The 17,386-nt window shown below is 57.2% G+C and overlaps 1 protein-coding gene across 2 annotated transcripts in view; it reads left to right on the top strand.

Moving 5' to 3' along the window:
* Positions 1-2,373: 2,373 nt before the first annotated feature.
* Positions 2,374-17,386, top strand: part of CNTFR (ciliary neurotrophic factor receptor) — a 400,203-nt gene continuing 385,190 nt past the window's right edge. For both annotated transcript variants that reach the window (XM_089779475.1, XM_089779476.1), the window contains exon 1: positions 2,374-2,531. The gene's annotated coding sequence lies outside the window, so the exon portion shown is untranslated. The remainder of the gene's footprint in view (positions 2,532-17,386) is intronic.

The following is a 17,386-nucleotide window of genomic DNA, read 5'->3' as shown; positions in this document are numbered from 1 at the left end:
TTTGCCTTGACTTGCTTTACCCGCACACGCTTGCGAAGCAGCTGCAGGCATGCACACGCGTGTGCAGGCTAAGCAACGCAAGACAAAGCAGCTGCAGGCATGCCCCTTGCCTTGCTTAGCTTGCACACGCGTGTGCATGCCTGCAGCTGCCCTGCTCTGCCTCCTCTTGCCAGCACCTGCCTTTCCATGCCTGGCTCTCCCTGTGCTTTTCTTGTCTCGGGGGGGGCTATGCTTGGGGGGCCCACGTGTGAGTTTGCACGCGTGTGCACGGGACGTGGTGACCCCTCTAGGCAGAGCCAGCCTGAAGCGGCTCCGCGGCCTCCCACTATTAAAGCTTGCTACCGAGCTCTGCAGAGGGGCCCCGATCCCGAGCTCTCTGCCCCCAAAGGAAAAGACCCTGCCCCCTGAGCTCCCTTGAGGGCCAGGCCAGCAGAGCCTCTGCCCAGCTGCAAGCTGGGAACAGCCGCACGGCTGCCCTGAGCCCCATCAGGGCTCCTGCTTAATGCAGGCTTCTCCGGAGGTCGGTATTGATTTGTAAATGGGCAGGACACCCCGGCGTGGCCGGCCGCTTGCCAGCTTTGTCTGAAAGGAGGAAGGTGGCTTAGGGGTGGGAGCAGCTTTCCCACACAAGCCAGGGCATTTTCCAACCTGCTGAGGAGGGTGGGGTGTGTGGGGGAGGGGGGGCGGGCAGGCAGAGGGGGACAGAGAGGTATGTGGGGGGGGCAGAGGGGTGCGGGTGTGTGTGGAGGGAAGAGGGAGGGGTGTGGGTGTGTGTGTGTGTGGAGGGGGGATGGAGGGTGTGTGTGTGTGTGTGTGTGTGTGTGTGTGGAGGGTGGAGGGAGGAGGGAGGGGTGTGGGTGTGTGTGTGTGGAGGGGGGATGGAGGGTGTGTGTGTGTGGAGGGAGGAGGGAGGGGTGTGGGTGTGTGTGTGTGGAGGGGGGATGGTGTGGGTGTGTGTGTGGCAGGGGAATAAAGGATGAGAGAGGATTGTGGGGGGCAGAGGAGTGCATGTGTGGGGGGGCTGAGGAGTGCAGGGGACAGAGGGATACATGGGGGTAAGCGGGGGAGAGAGGATTGTGAGGGGGACAGAGGATGTGTGTGTGTATGTATGGGGGGAACATAGGATTGTGGGGGGCCAGAGGAATGTGTGCATGTATGTGGGACAGTGGGGTGTGGGAGGGCAGAGGGGTGCGTGTGTGTGTGGGGGGGTTATAGGATTGGGGGGACAGGGATAGAGGACTGTGGGGGTCAGGAGTGCAGGGTGGAGAAGGGGGAGATGGGAACAGAGGGGGTACAGAGAGGTGTGGGGGGCAGAGAGGGAGAGAGGAGTGTGTGGGGAAAGGGGTGTGTGTAGGGGGGCAGAGGGAGAGAGGAGTGGGAGGGGACAGAGGGGCGAGAGAGGAGTGGAGGAGAGAGGGTGCGTGTAGGGGGGCAGAGAGGAATGGGGAGACAGGAGTGCGAGGAGAGAGGGGTGCGTGTGAGTGGGGGGGGGCAGGGGGAGAGTAGGGGGAGAGGAGTAGGGGGAGAGGAGAGCAGGGGAGAGGGGGGGTGCGTGTGAGGGGGCAGAGGGGGAGAGAGAGAGACTGAGGGAGAGGGGGCGGTGGGGGGCGAGGGGTGGGGGGGCAGAGGGGGAGAGAGGAGTGAGGGAGAGGGGGGGTGGGGGGCGTGTGGGGGGCAGAGGGGAGAGAGAGGAGTGAGGGAGAGGGGTGCGAGTGGGGGGGGGCAGAGGGGGAGAGAGGAGTGAGGGAGAGGGGTGCGTGTGGGGGGACAGAGGGGGAGAGAGGGGGAGTGAGGGGAGAGGGGTGCGAGTGGGGGGGCAGAGGGGGAGAGAGGAGTGAGGGAGAGGGGTGCGAGTGGGGGGGCAGAGGGGGAGAGGAGTGAGGGAGAGGGGTGCGTGTGGGGGGCAGAGGGGGAGAGAGGAGTGAGGGAGAGGGGGGGTGGGGGGCAGTGTGGGGGGCAGAGGGGGAGAGAGGAGTGAGGGAGAGGGGTGCGAGTGGGGGGGGCAGAGGGGGAGAGGAGTGAGGGGGAGGGGTGCGAGTGGGGGGGCAGAGGGGGAGAGGAGTGAGGGGGAGGAGTGCGAGTGGGGGGGCAGAGGGGGAGAGGAGTGAGGGGGAGGAGTGCGTGTGGGGGGGGGCAGAGGGGGAGAGGAGTGAGGGGGAGGGGTGCGAGTGGGGGGGCAGAGGGGGTGCAGGGCGGGGGGCGCGCCCGTGTGGCCAGACAGCAGCCGTGCGCAGTCAGGTGTGTGTGGGGGGGGGGCAGGCGCCCGTACGAGCCGCCGCCCGGCGCACAGGACCGGTCCCTACACGCGCGCGGGGAGGGGGCGCTGGCAGGTGGCTGCGCCCGGCGGGCGGTTCCGCGGGGCCGCTGGCGGAGCCGGCTCGGGGGCGCAGCGCGCCCGGCGCTTCCTACCACTGGCTTCCCCGGTCACATGGGCTCCGCCCCAGAGTTGAAAAGCGCTCGGAGCCCCGGGAGCCGGTGCAGAGGCCGCTGGTGGCCGCCGGGTCCGGGCCGCAGCACGCCGGGGCAGCGCGGTGAGTGCCGGGCGGGACCCCGGCCGGGGCCGTGGCAAGGGGCCAGCAGGGCGCGGGGGTGGCCGCTGGAGGCGCGTGTGCTGGGGGGGGGGGGGCAGCTCCCGGTGCCCTCCGGGGGGGGCTGGGCTCGCCCCCGGCCCCCCCGCGTGGGAGAAACTTCGCCCAGCGCGGAGCGGTCCTGGCGCACCTGGGCGCCCCGCGCACCCGGCGGGGGCGCAGCATCCTGCGTGTGCGCCGCGCCCCCTCTCCCGGCTTGCTGGGCAGCAAGGCACGGAGCGCGGGGGGGGGGGGAGGGGGTGCAAAAAGGCGGCTTTGAAGCCGGAGGGGTGTGGCGGGACGCCCCCGGGCGCAGCGCGGAGCGGGGAAGGCTGTTGCCGGGGTGTGGCCGGACCCTGCTCGCCGGAGCTTGGCTAAGCTTTGGGGGGGGCACGGCGCCTTGGCGGGCAGGGGTCACAGGGGCCGCTGGCCGGGGTCAGCCGTCCTCCGCCGAGGCTCTTCTGCGTGTCTGATTGATTAGTTCGGGCGGAAATGCTTCCTTCCTTCCCTGCCTTTCCTTACCGCTGTCCCCCCCCCACACCCCCCTTTCCTCGCCTGCCTTTAGCCTCCTTCTCCAGCGGGCTAATGCCCACCCCGCCGGGCTCCCAGGTCCAGGCAACTCTCCCAAACCTAGGGCCAGGGTGGAGGTAGAGGTGGGAGCTTTGCTCCAAGCCCCCTGGATTTGGGGGGTGGGAAGAGCCACCGGGCCTGTTCTTCCTAAAAGTACTTCTTCAGATGTGACTATCCAAGGGGCCCTGTGGCTGCTTGCAAGAGAGGGAGGCGCTTGCCCCCAGTTGCTCCAAAGCTGGCTCTCCTCCCCCCCCCCCCCCATGAAAATATAAAGGTTTTTTCATGGGGAAGGAAATGCAACGCTCTCTCCCCCCCCCCCCCCCCCCAACCTCCGAAGTTTCACAGGGTTATCGTAAAGCCCCAGGAGCCCAGCCCAGCCTTCGGAAGCTGCGTGGACAAATATTCTCCCCCCTTCTGAAATCTCACATTGGTGTGTGGGGTGATGGGGCCTGGCAGGAGAGCCGGGGGCTGACGCATTCCCCGTTGAAATATTGACTGGCTGTACAGCCGCAAGGAGAGCGAGAGAAATTGTGTGTTGGGTGTGAGACGCACAGACTTTGAGGCACTGACCTTTCTGTTCTGCTGAGCCCTCTGACTTTGTTCCTATCAGTCGGCCTTTGTGATGGTGTGTGTGTTGCCCGGGGTCAGGCCGGGGCGGGGGGATCTGGAATGTTTTGGGAACGAATCGGACAAGCGTGTTTCCTGCTGGCCCGCTCCTCGCCCTGCCGGCGTTGGCTTGGGGTGGAGTTTTGCGGGGCAACCTTTGGGAGCCAAACTCTGCCATGCTAAGGCGTGGGATAAAGTTGGTTCTTTGGGGAGGTTTCTGCCTCCTTCGCCTGGTGCTCAGGGCTGTGCAAAGTTTTTTGTGGGGCTATTCTTCCCTCTTCTCCGCCCTCCCCCCCCCATTCCCAAGCATTGCAAACAGCCTAGGGATGAAACTTGGGGAGCAGTTTTCACTCCTCGCGCAGCTGCGTCCGGAATAGCCAGTACTGGGACTGCCCTGGAGTTCTTTGTAAAAGATCATGGAATCTACTTTTCCTTGCTGCGATGTTTTGCTTGTTCGGATTACAAGAAAAAAAATCCCCAACCACCTAAAAGTTACACCAAAACAGGATCAGTCTTGGGGAGTGCTGTGCCGGGAATGGAGGCGTTTCCTTTTTTTTATTTGAGGGACTTTGTTGGAAGTAAAGGTGGGTAGCTGTTGGGGGGGGGGGGGGGCGGGAGAGGGGGGAGGGTGTCCCTTCTAGGCAGTTTATCCCAAGTTTTGCGCTCATGGGTCTGTGCCACATGGAGCCTCTCTGCTTTCCCCATACCCTGGGTACAGATGCGCCCGTGCTGGTCTGTTTCTTACCGCAGGATGTGTTTGGAGACGGTGCACTGGGAAAGCTGTTGGAGTTTTGCCTGGCACTCGTGGTGGGCCTGGCCCTTACTCGGTTTTATTCAGTGGGCTTTCAATGAGTTTTGCCTGGCTAGCTGAGTGCGGGATTTGCCCCGGTGTGTCCCACCAGGCTGCTGCCTGTGACCTTCCCTCCTCCCTCCCCGTGGCTGCCGAGGCAGATCCAAGAGGCGCATGTATCGTTCTGCTTGTGCTGTAATGTAGCTGGCACCAAAGGCATGAGAATGATGGACCCCTCCCACCCCAGGAACCCCACACGTGGCCCCTCTGAGTCTGGCTCCCTGGCACCTGGGTGCGGTGAGTTAGGGGAAGAGCAGCTTTGCCTGGTAGTGGGGTTCTCCAACGTCCTGGCATGGTGCCCCCTTCTGGCTACGGAAGTGCGGACTCTGGTCTGGGGCATAGGGGTACAGCCAAAGTGCAAAGGTGAACCGGAGCCTGGCACGGACTTAGGGGGCCTGTGTCCAGCTGAGCCCCTTTCGGGAGCTGGTGGGGCACAGTGTGAGGAGGAGGGTACCCCCTCGGCCAGTGCTGTGGGGCCGGGCTGGCTCACGCCCCAGGGGAGTGTCTGCCAGCGGTCGTCGTGCCCAACAAATGGGGCTCAGTGGGCGGGTCAATATCTGAGCACTCCGCCTGGAGTTCTGTGTGTGGGCGCCTCTCCCAGGCGTGGCCCTTCCCCGTGTTCCCTGAGGGGGCTGGCTTGGGGGACAGAGCCCCCTTTCCCTAGAGCTTGGCACCTCCAGCCCTTGTGGGCTGGGATTCACTGAGTTGTTAGCATGAGCCGGGGTGGGAAGGGCGTTTTAGACCCCCTTGTGGGTACCATGCGGGTTTGATCTCGGGAGTGAATTTTAGTGCCACATTGAAATACCCCCGGGATCCCCAACTAGCTCTTCCACCAGGGAAGTTTCTCCCAGCGCTCCACCCAAAGTTCCCTTTCATGTCAGCCCGTCGGTGCTATCCAGCCTCATCTCCCCGGGCACTGCACTAAACTCGTCTCATCCCCTTTCTGGACTGGCACCCTTCTCCCCCGTCAGCGCTTGTGGCCAAGCAAAAGATCCTAGCTCTAAGCGGGTTCCCCGTCAACCCATCCCTCCTTCCCCGGGGCTGTTTGTCCTTGGCTCTTCAGAAATGCTGCCAACTTCCCCTCTTTGTTCTGGGGACACTGTGCCCAGACCAGCTGCTGTCTGCCCCAGAGCCGCGCAGAGCAGGACAGTGAGCAGAACGGTGCTGCTGCCTTTGTGAGGAGAAACTCTGTCAGCACGAAACCGGCAGACGTCTGCTCTATCCTATTTCCCTCCCCCCCCCCCCCCCCCTGCCAAAAACAATCCTAGAATCCTTGGGTTAGATGCAGAATTTCTTGTGGCGAACCCACCCAGGACCGATTGCTGTCCGGCCTCTCTGAAACAGCCGTGTCCTCTGGCTAAAGGATGGTCATGATGAAAATTCCTCCCTGCTCCCAAATTTGGCCACGTAGTTTGTTTGTTCTCTCCCAACACCTAAGCAGTGCTGGAACACTTAATGCAGTTGCATGCTAGGCGCTGTGTGTGCCTGGAGAGAGGCCCTCTGAGCCCCCAAAAGCTGACAGGCTCATTGACCCAACAGCGTATTATTCCTATTTTACAAATGGGGAAAACTGAGGCACGTTGAGATTTAAGTGACTTGCCCAGGATCACCCGGGGAGTCGAAGGTAAAGCCGGAGTTTGAACCGGGTCTGGTGCCCCAACGCAATGCCTTGATTATAAACCCGGCCTAGCTGAGCACTCGGTTGATGTCAGTTGGGCAAGACTTCCTAGGAGCATTCTCTTGGGAAATGGCCTGCCCCAGGCCTGCGCCATTTGCATCCCCCTGCCCCAGGGGGCATTGTGAGGGGATGGCGCCGCAGTGGGTCACCAGAGCACAGGAGAAGTTGGACACGGCAGGGAGCGGTCCCAGGCCATGATCGCACCCTTGGAGTACCACCCCTCTCTCCAAGGAAGTGATGAGCAAGGCCGCGCCGCTGGGAGGGGTTCCGCCAGGAAATGACGATATTTGTCGTGCGCCAGGCTGGTGCTGTACACGTGCGCCAGTGTAGTCTGAGGCGAGTTCGGGGCTCTCGCCCTCAGCAGTGCCTGGCCTGTGCAGGAGCCAGCACAGGAAAGCCCAGGCGCTTCATGAAGGCGTGTCGGCAAAGTCGGTGGACCTAGTCCCACTGAGCCCGTGCTGAACCAGTTCCCTGGAATGCCACCAGGGGGCACAGGTGCTGCTTAAAAGTGAGCGGCTGACCACTCCTCCAGCCCATGGCTTGTCTGTAAGAAGCAGAGTACACAGGCCAGTGCCCAGGCCGGATTCCCACCCTGGGAAGACAGCCTTCTGCCTCCCGAAATCCCCTGCCAGGGCAAGGGCCTGCAGCCGATTCGTGTCCCGTTGCTGTAAAACCTGGGTCCGGAGACCTTGAATCCGTGCGCTTGTGTTCGCTGCTACCTCCGTGGCCGCTGCACCTGACCCCCAAAATGCTTCAGCGCTGGTGACGTTTCCTTTCCAAGACAGAGGTGGTAGAAGGGGCTGGACAGGCTGGGAGTCTCTGGGGGAAAGGAGTTGGAAATTCATTAAGTACCTAACACAGTTTCTGCCTTCTCAAGTGACAATGCGAGGAGACGGGGCTCCGACATGGGGAGAAGTTAGGGGCAGTGCTTGAGGTGAGATTCACACGGGATGGGTTCTGATTGAACCAGAGGTAACCCCTGGCGCAGTTCACACATGGTCATGTCCCATGACAGCAGAAACCTTTTGAGACCAGCTGATTTCCTGAATAGTTTTTGCTATCTCAAATAGGATGCATGTGTTTCTCCTTCTCTTTTTATGGCTTGCTATCGGTGAGGGATGTACTAATGTGTTCTCATGTACATTTGTGTCCATAATGTCCAAATAACAATGCTGTCGGCCCTTAAAATTTATTACTCTGACCATGTGTGTAGCTATATACAAACAACTTTTGAGTATTGGAATGCGTTCTTTCTGTTGCAGCAAGCCTTACAAAAGAGACATTGTATTTATATGCAGGTTTGGGATGATTCGCTATTTATCTTTCATGAATTTTGATCATTAATAATTTTGGCATATTTGCAAGTATTTTTTTTCAGTGTTTATCTACGTAGAGTTTTGCACAGTAAGACATGGTAAATCTTCAGATATCTCCAGTTTGCTCAACACGTAATGGCATCAGAAATCACGATTCTGTACTTACATCTTAAGGCTTGGGAATATTTTTGAAAGATTAATTTCTAAAGTGTTAGTTTTACAATGCCTTCTGAAATGAGATGCCGAATTGTTTGCAGGAGCTACTGTCTCTGTCATTAGCCCTCAAGTAATATTTCAAAAATGCTGACATTCATCTCAAACATCAGTTCTGTCTAGACAGTGTTTGCCAACTGGTTTTGCATGTTGCACCTAAAACGATTAGAACAGAAAGATTAGTGAGAGAAAATGTGTTTTCTCTCGTCAGTTTGTTTACTCAGTGTATCTGACAGCACTTTGTGACTAGTGTAGTCACTTTTGCTGGCTGTGTGTGTGTGTGTGTGTCAGCATTTCCCCAGCTGTTGTGTGGGTCTTTCTCACAACTGAAGAAAGGGGGAAAAAAAACCACTTAAATGTTTGGTGGTGGTTTGTTTTAAAGCAGCACAGTTGGCAGGGTGCCCAGAGGCAGGTTTGGACTTCGAGTTCAAAGTCGTTGTGATCCGCAGATGCGTCTTGGTTTGATAGGTGTCCCATTAAAAGGGCATTTTCCCGCAACTTGCGTCAGCCTTGGGAGAAGAATCCCCCACACCAACTGCTGCTTGCTTAGAGTATTGGCTCCTTCCAGTCCTGCCGGCTATTCCGTGTCCCTGGGCGTCGTCGAAGGATGCCTGTGATGTCGGTGGTCGAAGTTGTTCTCGTGTAGGTGACTTGCGGCACCCCCACAGGGCTTTTGCCAGGGTTGCGATGCTCCTAAAATGCATGGCACGCTCTGGCTGAAAGCTGCGTCCGACAGAAGAATGAATGTTGGCTTCTGGCTGGGCTTACGGGGCGAGACGCTGGCAATCGAGCGCTCTGCAGTTGAGGGCTCCGTGGCTTCCCTAGGAGTGGTGACCTCGCATCTCTCAGCGCTGTGGAGGGGGTCCTGGGAGCCATTAAATGGCTCAGCGCAGGCTGTGCGCTAGCAGCGTGCCGTGCACACTAAGTGAGGGGCTGGAAATGCCAGGTGAGGTGGAGATGCTGAGGGCGGAATTTCTCTTTGATGCCGGAAAGGCTGCGAGGCAAGAAGCTGTGCCTTTCTCCCCCCCTCTGCCCTCCCAGTAGAACTTGCAATTAATATGGATGAGCCCAGAGCGTGCCTGGGATCTGCGAGTACATGGGTTACAGGAGAAGGTGGGTCAGCCCAAGCAGGCAGGATCAGTGCAAGCCGGCTCAGGTTGTCTCACCTTTAGGGACCTAGCAAGCAAGTGTGGCCCAGTGGTTAAAACAAGACTCATGGAACCTCTTGGGTCCGTCTCATTGCCACTGCTACCGATTCCACATGTGACCTTGATCAAGTTACTTCCCTCTTTAAAATGTGATCTTGACCCACATCAACAGGGATATTTGGTCTAGGTCAATGTTCCTTCTAACTTTTTTCTGTCCATGTGCAGAATAAATTTTATGTGTACGGAGGCATGTGCAGATGTGCACCATCCATATAAACACAGATGGGGGTGTGCTGCTAATCAGCTGGCTGACACTTGAATCTCTCCTGGGTGGCTGTCCCAAGTGCTCAGTTTGCAGGAATGACTGGGCTAGGTAAGGGTTAGTTCTGCCCTGAGTGCAGGGGCTGGGCTAGAAGGCCTCTTGAGGTCTCTGACTCTGAAGTGCTCCCAGGACCATGCAGATGCACGAGTGGGGGATGGGGGGAGAGGTGTTTTTGGCTGCCATGTTCGCGGAGGCAGGCTGGGGAAAATCCCAGGATGAGGTTAAGCACGTGGCAGGGCCCTGGGTGTGGCAGAGCTACGCTAATCATCCAAGCCAGCTGACCGACTCCTCTTCCCCTGTGGATGAGCAGCAAGATTTGAACCCAACACCTTCCCCACCAACCCACAGGCTCTTGCTAGTTGAGAGCCAGAACTCTGTCAGCTGGTAGCAGTAGTAGATTGTTACCCCATGTGGACCAGCCTCAAAGGGGGAAGCTTGGCGCCCACTCAAGTGTGTGCTCTGCTAGGCCAGAGCTTGCCAGCCTCCCGGGCCCTTGAGCAGCCCTGAGCGTCTGTGTGGATGCACGGTGCTCTGCCAGCCCTAGCTGAGAACCCGGGCTGGGTTGGCCACTGTGGGTTGGTTTTTCTCCCCCGTCCCCTGGTTGTAGATCTGACTAAGTTGCTGTGGCAGGGCACACATCTGGCATGGGGCCTGCTTGGAGCCGGGCAAAACTTGACCTTTGATCCTGGCGGGGCTGCTTTAACCTCACATGGAGCAATACATAACCAAGGGACTGACCTACTTGCCTGTGACCTGCTTCCTCCTCGTGGCTGAGCAAGCTCCGCATTTGTGCTCCAGCTGACTTTCCCCCTGGAGCATGCAGGGAGGGAGCTGCTGGCCGGCTGTACTTGGCGTTTGCTCCGAGAGGCTGGAATGGGCACAGCCTAGCACCGGGCAAACACCAGCCTGTGTTCTGCCCAGGCCCTTGGAAATGCAGGAGGGGAATTCCTGGGCGGCAAGTTGCATTGCCCTGAGCTGCTGCAGTTTTTGGTGGCTCTGGTCAGCAACGTTTGAGGTGCCCCAGAGCCGGGCACAACCCTGTGCCAGTAATCGGTGTAAATCCAAAGAAATCTACCTAGAGACCGGGTCTGCTCTTGGCTCCCTGGCTGTAAATGCTGAGGAACCCCACGCCCGTGGAACTACTCTCCTAATAGCGCTTGCTCGTCAGCAGCTTCCGACAGGACTGTCCAAGGCGTTGACCAGCAGGGTGGTTGGTAGCTTTCAGTCTGTCGGCAGCCCTCTCGCGGTGACCGTGGTGTTGTGTGTTGCACCCCCCAGTGGAGCGTGTGGGTACTTAACCCTGGCGTGCTCTGTCATCACTACCCGGGCTTACTTCACCCCATCACCACCCCCTCCATCCCCCCGCCCAGCTGCTTCCTTGCTCACGTTGGCTGTATAGGCTGCAAATGGCCAGGCAATGCCACATGGCTATGGAGCCCTTCCTGAGTGTCCCTGCCCTCAGCCGTGCACTGGGCATACGTGGGGCAGAGAAAACATGGCACCTGCTTTGATCTCTGGCTCCCAAGACAGAGCAGGGCTGCCTCCGTCCAGAGCTGTGCATGCCAAGTGACTTTTTGATTTGCTACAAGAAGCAAAAGGTTTCCTTCCCTTGGCGGGCAGGGAACGGGCGTGTTCCTCCCCGAAGGAAGAGCTCTACAGGACACCGGGAGAAGGCGGGTGGAACCCTGGGTGCATTGTGGCAGGATCTGATGCTTCCGTCACGAAACAAAACCTGTCCTGCTCATACAGATGCCTGCCCCCTTTCTCCCCCTTCCTCTCCCCCCCGCCCCCCACCTGCGTCCTGTTCCTTCAGGGCCAAAACAATAGTGCAGGCAGTAATGAGGCAGAGTTCTGTAGTGGTTAGAATACAGGCCCTTTGAATTGGAGCCCTAAACTGCACCCCAGTCTTGGCCACCGGGCAACTTTGGGGGAGTCGCTGAACGTGTCTCTCTCTGGAGGGGAGGTGTCTCTTGCTCTGTCTTTGATATGAGGATTAAATCTTCCCCCACTTCTAGCCAGGGCGTGCGGCTGAATCAATGAATAGTGGAGAAGAGCCACGCGCTCCTGGCGTGGAAAAGGCTAGAGAACAGGCCTCCGGATCGTGGCCAGGCTGTCGATGGGGGTGGGGCATGTCTCAGTTCTTGGCTCATTAATGCCCGGTTCCCAGAGGGCTGGTTCTTGGTCCTGTCTGCTCAAGGCTCTTCAGGGCGTAGCAAGTTGCTCTTGAAAGTCCCCCCCCCCCCCTTCTCGGGCACTGAAATCCGGTAGCAGTTGGGGGCGGCTTCATCAACCTCACTAGCTGTGCTGGATGTTTTCCAGTGGCTTCCTAGCCCTGCCTTACGGCGTTGCTGGCTCGTAACCCGGACCCTGGGCCTGTGCTGTAGCTTGAGCCCACATGTGTTCGGCAGACACGTTGCTCTGCGTTCTCCATTACGCCCATCTGCTGCTGAAGGGGCTGAAGCCGCGCTCCCTTGTGACTCCTAAATGCTCCGCTGAGAGGGCTTGTCTGGGTTTTTATTGCTCCGCTCCTGGCCTGATGGCGGCCGTTCGGTCTCCTGGATCCACGTGGGGATGGAAAATCCGGTGTCATTTAACCGACAAGATGAACGGGTTAAATGCCCGCCGTGGGTGAGGGGTGGTGGAGGGCGGAGCTGGGTTGCAGCAGCCCCCCACCTGCAACCGTGGCCGAGGGGAGGTGCTCCAGCCGGGCCGGGCGCTGGTTAACTGGTAACACTGGTAAACGTGCAGGTAGAGAAGACTGAGTGGAGATAAGAGCACTTTTCAAGTACCTAAAAGGAGGGAGGAAAAATTTGTTCTCCCTGGCCTCTGAGGACAGGGCAAGAAGCACTGGGTGGTTTAGGTTGGACATTAGGAAAAACTTCCTGCCCGTCAGGGTGGTGAAACGCTGGAATAAGTTGCCTGTGGGGTTGTGGAATCTTCATTTCTGGAGATATTTAAGAGCAGGTTGGACAGGCATCTGTCAAGGATGCTCTAGACCCGGATGGCTGGATCTGGCCTGCTGAGTCACTGGATCCGGGCCAGGGATGCTGCCCTGAGACCTAGGCAGGCTCCCCGTTTGCCTTGCCCCCCACGGCTCAAATGCGGCTGCAAGGCGGTTGTTCTTTAAACACTGATTCCGGGGGAGGGGGAGGGGAAGCTTTAGGAGCTGCTCGTGCCTCTGCACAATCCCATTGGCCGGCTTCTAGCCAGAAACTGGCCAGTGGGAGCTGCCTGGTTCAATAACAGGCAGCCATGAAGCACAAGGGGCTCCAAGGGGCGGGGCAGGCAGGAAGGCTGATTCTGGAACCCTGCTGGCTGGTAAGTCTCCTGCCCGAGCCTACCTCTGGCACCCCAGCCCCTCCCCTCCCCAACCCTCTGCCCTCCACTCCAGCCCCCTACCCCATATACCCCAATCCCCTGCCCAAGAGGAGTCCCCTCCTGCCTTAGCTTGCAACCCAAACCCCTGCATCCTCTCCTGTACCCCAATTCCCTGCCCTAGGTCACAGTCCAACCCCCTCTGCCCCAGGTCACAAGTGCCTCCTTCATCCAAGTTCTCTCCCTTCTGCACCCAACCTCCATCCCAGACCCCGCACCTCCACCACTAATATCCTGGCAAAGTGCAGCCCTCACCCACTTTGCAAATCCTTGGAGTGGGGGGCCCCCCCCATTAAAAAATTATTGCCCACCCCTGATCTAGATGGTGTTCAGTCCTGCCATGAGGACAGGGGCCCGGACTTGATGACCTCTCGAGGTCCCTTCCAGTTCTTAGACTAGACGTGTGCTCCTGTCGACAGCCCCTGTGGTGTTCTAGGCAAATCTGGCCCAGCTCGAAGTGGCAGAGACTTATCTTGAGTAACGTGTGGGTGGGGAGGGAAGGGGCCGCAGTGCATCTCCTCTGACCCCCCCCCCTTTTGCAGGTCAGGGCCCCATATGGTGAACCTCCTGGCGCAACTGACACCGATGGAGCTGCTGAGAAAGCAGCCAAGCACTCGACTGTGCACGGGGAGGGCAGGCTGGTTTGGGTCCCTAGGCAGGGTCCCTCCAAAGCATTCCCAAGCCCTGTGAGCAAGGAGCAGCATGAGGCAGACACCTGCCTTCCCTCCACATGGCCTGTGCACAAATAGTGTGGTGGATGGAATTCACTGGCTACGTCTAGACTGGCATGATCTTCCGCAAAGGCTTTTAATGGAAAAGTGTTTCCGTTAAAAGCATTTGCAGAAAAGAGCGTCTAGATTGGCACGGACGCTTTTGCGCAAAAGCACTTTTTTGTGGAGATGTGTCTGTGCCATCTTGATGCGGTTTTGCTCAAGAGAGCCCCGATCGCCATTTTTGCCTTCAAGCCTTTTTTGCGCAAAACAATCCTGAGCTGTCTACACTGGACCCAAGAGGGCTTTTTCCCAAACGGGAGCAGCCACTGAGCGTCGGACCTGCTCTGAAAACAGGCTGTAGGACTGTTCTGACACAATTCCTGCTCGAAGTGGGGCTGGTCTTCCAGAAAACCACCCCGTCCTGATTTTAAAAATGGCCAGGGCTGGAGACTCGCTTTGTTCAGGGATCGATTACCCTCCGTGTTAACGTTTCCCTTATTTCCTGTCTGAGGTCACCTCTTTGAGAAGAAAGAACAAGTGTAAATTTCCAGGCTGCAGTTTTGTAACTGTATGTCCTAAGCAGGCAGGATGGGCCAGTGGGGAGGACACAGGACCGCAAATCAGGAGCTCTGCATTTTGTTCCCAGCTTGCCGAGACGTGGCATCTGACCGTGGGGCTGGTACAAGGCACCGTCGTGAAGTGCTTGGAGATCTACTGGTGGAAAGAGTTAGGGATTATTATAGACACACGAAAGGGGAAGTTCTGTTTGTTCCTCACCTGGATGCCCGTGTGGGATTTTTGTCTGTCCTCTCTAGTGTTTGAAAGCCAAACCGGATCAATGTCTCAAAGGCTGCCGGTCCCACCCCTCCTGTTGGGGCGTCAATTCCATAGTCGGATCTTGAGAGAGTCTAACATGTCCTTGTCTTCCGCCGCTGGCCCCACCTCTACATAACTCTCTCCTAGGGGTGGATAGTGACAGAAACGTAGCCGTGTTAGTCTGGTGTAGCTGAAACAAAACACAGGACTAGGCAGCACTTTAAAGACTAACAAGATGGTTTATTAGGTGATGAGCTTTCGTGGGCCAGACGGAACCTACCCCTCGGTTTAGTTTTCCTGTAACTATTCTCAAACACCTTGGGAGGCCGGATCCTCCGCTGGTGAAAAGTCATGGCGCCATTGAGCTCAGGAGTGCTCTCAGCATCCACTAGCAGAAGATGTAGGTCCCTTACGCTTGTATTTAGTTCAGCTACCAGCCCACTCAGGATGGCTCCTGCTGTTCAGGCTAGAAGGAGGAGAGACTGTTTGGAGTGACTTGTTAGCTTCTTGTAGAAGGCGTTGGGTGACCTTCTGGGGAGAAATAATTGGTCACAGCTCATGACTCTTCCTTATTCCTACAACTCCCTAGACAGAACATCTAAATGACCCTCTTTTCCCCTTACCTCTCCCCCCCCTTCAATTTATCAAACTCTTCCTAGTGGCGAGTCACCCAGGAGTCAACTTAGTTTCCTAGATGCAGTCTTGACCGGATTGCATAGGCAGTGGGTAGTCTACTCCTATGTGCAGATGGAGGGTGCCTTTGTGAGTATGTCCCAAGATCGTGAGCACAACGTTCTGCAATGTTACAGTTCACATCCATGTCTAACTGGCTGGCCTCTCTCGTTTCAGTGTCTCTTGGCCACTGCCACTTCCTAAGCTGTTTCCTCTGGAGTATCTTTGCTGTAGGTCCTCTTTTCCCCCAGCTTCATTTTCCCATGCTCAACCTCATGATCGCCTGCTGGTATTTCTGATTGCTCTCTTTCCCTTGGCGTTATTTTTGTCACTCCTCCCCATCCAGCATTCATGTCAGGGGTGATTCGGGGGCTCTTCACCAGGGTGACTGGTTGAACCCTAGAGATCTGCTGGAGGAATTACTTTGAAGGACCACGCCAGGGTTCTACAGGGATCTGCGTAGGTGTTCATCGCCGTGGCTCCATCTAGCCTGGGCAAACTTAGGGCACCAGATTTGTCCCTCTCTCCTTTGCTGGCAGATTAGCATTTTTAAGGAAGTGGTGAGAGGAGGCCATGTTTGGAGACTGGCTCCGATTGTCACGGATTCTATTAAGATCGGCGGAATGAAGGGGATGACATGGAAGGCAACACACAAGGGAGGAAGGAGAACGGATAGCTAGGTACAACTCCAAGCCAAGGGGTGAGGCGCAGGAAGCAAAATCTGTGTCCTTGAAAGCTGCCACCCTCGGGCTACTGTGCTCCATGAACCCGCTGCTTGCCATGCTGAAGTCCGGCAGCTCAGAAGTGGTGTCTTTGAAGTTCTCCCCTTTGGACTCTGCTCCTCCCGGTGAGCAAGAAGAGCGGTGAATGTAGAGCGTCCTTGCCTGTAGATTCTCTTGGCATACAGTGACTCTAGTCACGTCTTCTGCATTCAGGACCGTTGCCCCTCCAGTTAACCCTGCTGCAGGTGGTGCCATGCCTGCGATCTGTCAGATGTCAGGGTGCAGAGGGCATGTCCACATTCCAATGCAACACCTGTGGGTGACCCATGTCTGAGTCCGACTCAAGGGGCTGTAGAATTGTAGCTGTGGCTTGAGCTGGAGCCGAGCTTAAGGAACCCTCTTGGAGAAAGGATCCCACAGCCCCAAGCCTGAAGGTCAACACTGCAATTTTATAACCCCGCAGCCCACGTAGGCCAGCCAGGGTGTGGATGCATCCTGGGAATAGGTCCCTGCACTCTGGGATGCTCTGGAATTGATTATCTGTCTACACGGCAGTTCAGACATACGCCGGTTAGCCAATGGTGGGATGACCTGTCCGCAGCAGAAGCATCTTACTTAGAAACTGGCCAGCAGGAGGTTGATTGCTTGTAGCTTTTCCAGTCTGTAGAAGGAACCTCATTGTAGGTCCCTCTCTTTATCATTGGCTTTCAATCTTCGTCTTTCGCCACCTTCTCGATCAATGTTCAGGTGATGGAAAAGAATCATGTGGCCCGGCAGGTTGTGAAATTGGGCAGCTGTTAAATGACACCCCCCTCCCCCCAACTTAAATTGCATCCGGGACGATTTAGGTTGGACATTCAGAAAAGCTGAACTGTCCAGGTGGTTAAACACTGGAATAAATTGCCTGGGGAGGTTGTGGAATCTCCATCACTGGAGATATTTAGGATTAGGTTAATTAGACATCGATCCGGGATGGTCTAGATGGTGCTTGGTTCTGCTGTGAGGGCAGGGGACTGGATTTGATGACCTCTTGAGGTGCCTTCCAGTTCTAGTGTTCTGTGAAAACCCTGTGGCTGCAGAGCAGGTCTCTGTGTAGCTCTCAAGGCTGGCTTTGCTCTGCTTTTCGCTGGGTTCGCATTCGGCTGTGGCTGCCAAACGCTTTTGAAAACAAGCATGGAGCTGTTCGGGAAAGCGATAAGATAAAGCAGGGTTATGATTTGCCTGTCTGATCCCAGAGCATCTTGCATTATTTAGCATGTGTCGTGTGAGGTCACTCGCCCCGTGATAATTTTCATTAGAGGAGCCAGAGAGGATAATCGCCTGCTCGAGAGAACCAACTTGACACTGTTTATTCAATAGTTCGGGTTTAGCTGAAAATAAACACAGACTAATAATTATAGGGACATCGTCAAGGTCAAGAGGCTCCGAGATGCTCTCCTTCTTTCTCTTATGTTTACAAAGGCTCTGATTCTTCCTGGGAGTGTTTTAAAATTCAACCCAAAAGCTTCAGAGCTCTTGACGGAAATTCAGCGCTCTCCAGCAGTGTACGTGAGCAGCCTGCCAATTGCCTTTCAGCCAGGGCCCGGGGCGTGGGAGCGACCCTACCGTAACAAAACCTGGGGGACAGTGGCATGCGTTGGAGCAACCCAAGGCTAATAAAACAGGCACGTGTGCCCTCGTGTGTGCTTCACCCTGCACTCCCAACCCAGCGTGAGCACACCAGTGGGGGGTGGGGGAGCCAACTTCTGCTAGTGAACCTGTTGTGTGTGAGGGACCCTAGGCTAAGGAGCCCACCAGGGTTGAATGGCGGAGGAGAGC

Source organism: Pelodiscus sinensis, chromosome 6 (assembly GCF_052426305.1).
Source record: "Pelodiscus sinensis isolate ZL-2025 chromosome 6, ASM5242630v1, whole genome shotgun sequence".
NCBI lineage: Eukaryota > Metazoa > Chordata > Testudines > Trionychidae > Pelodiscus > Pelodiscus sinensis.
Note: the sequence above shows the minus strand (reverse complement) of the source record. Positions and strands in the feature narration are given on the sequence as shown.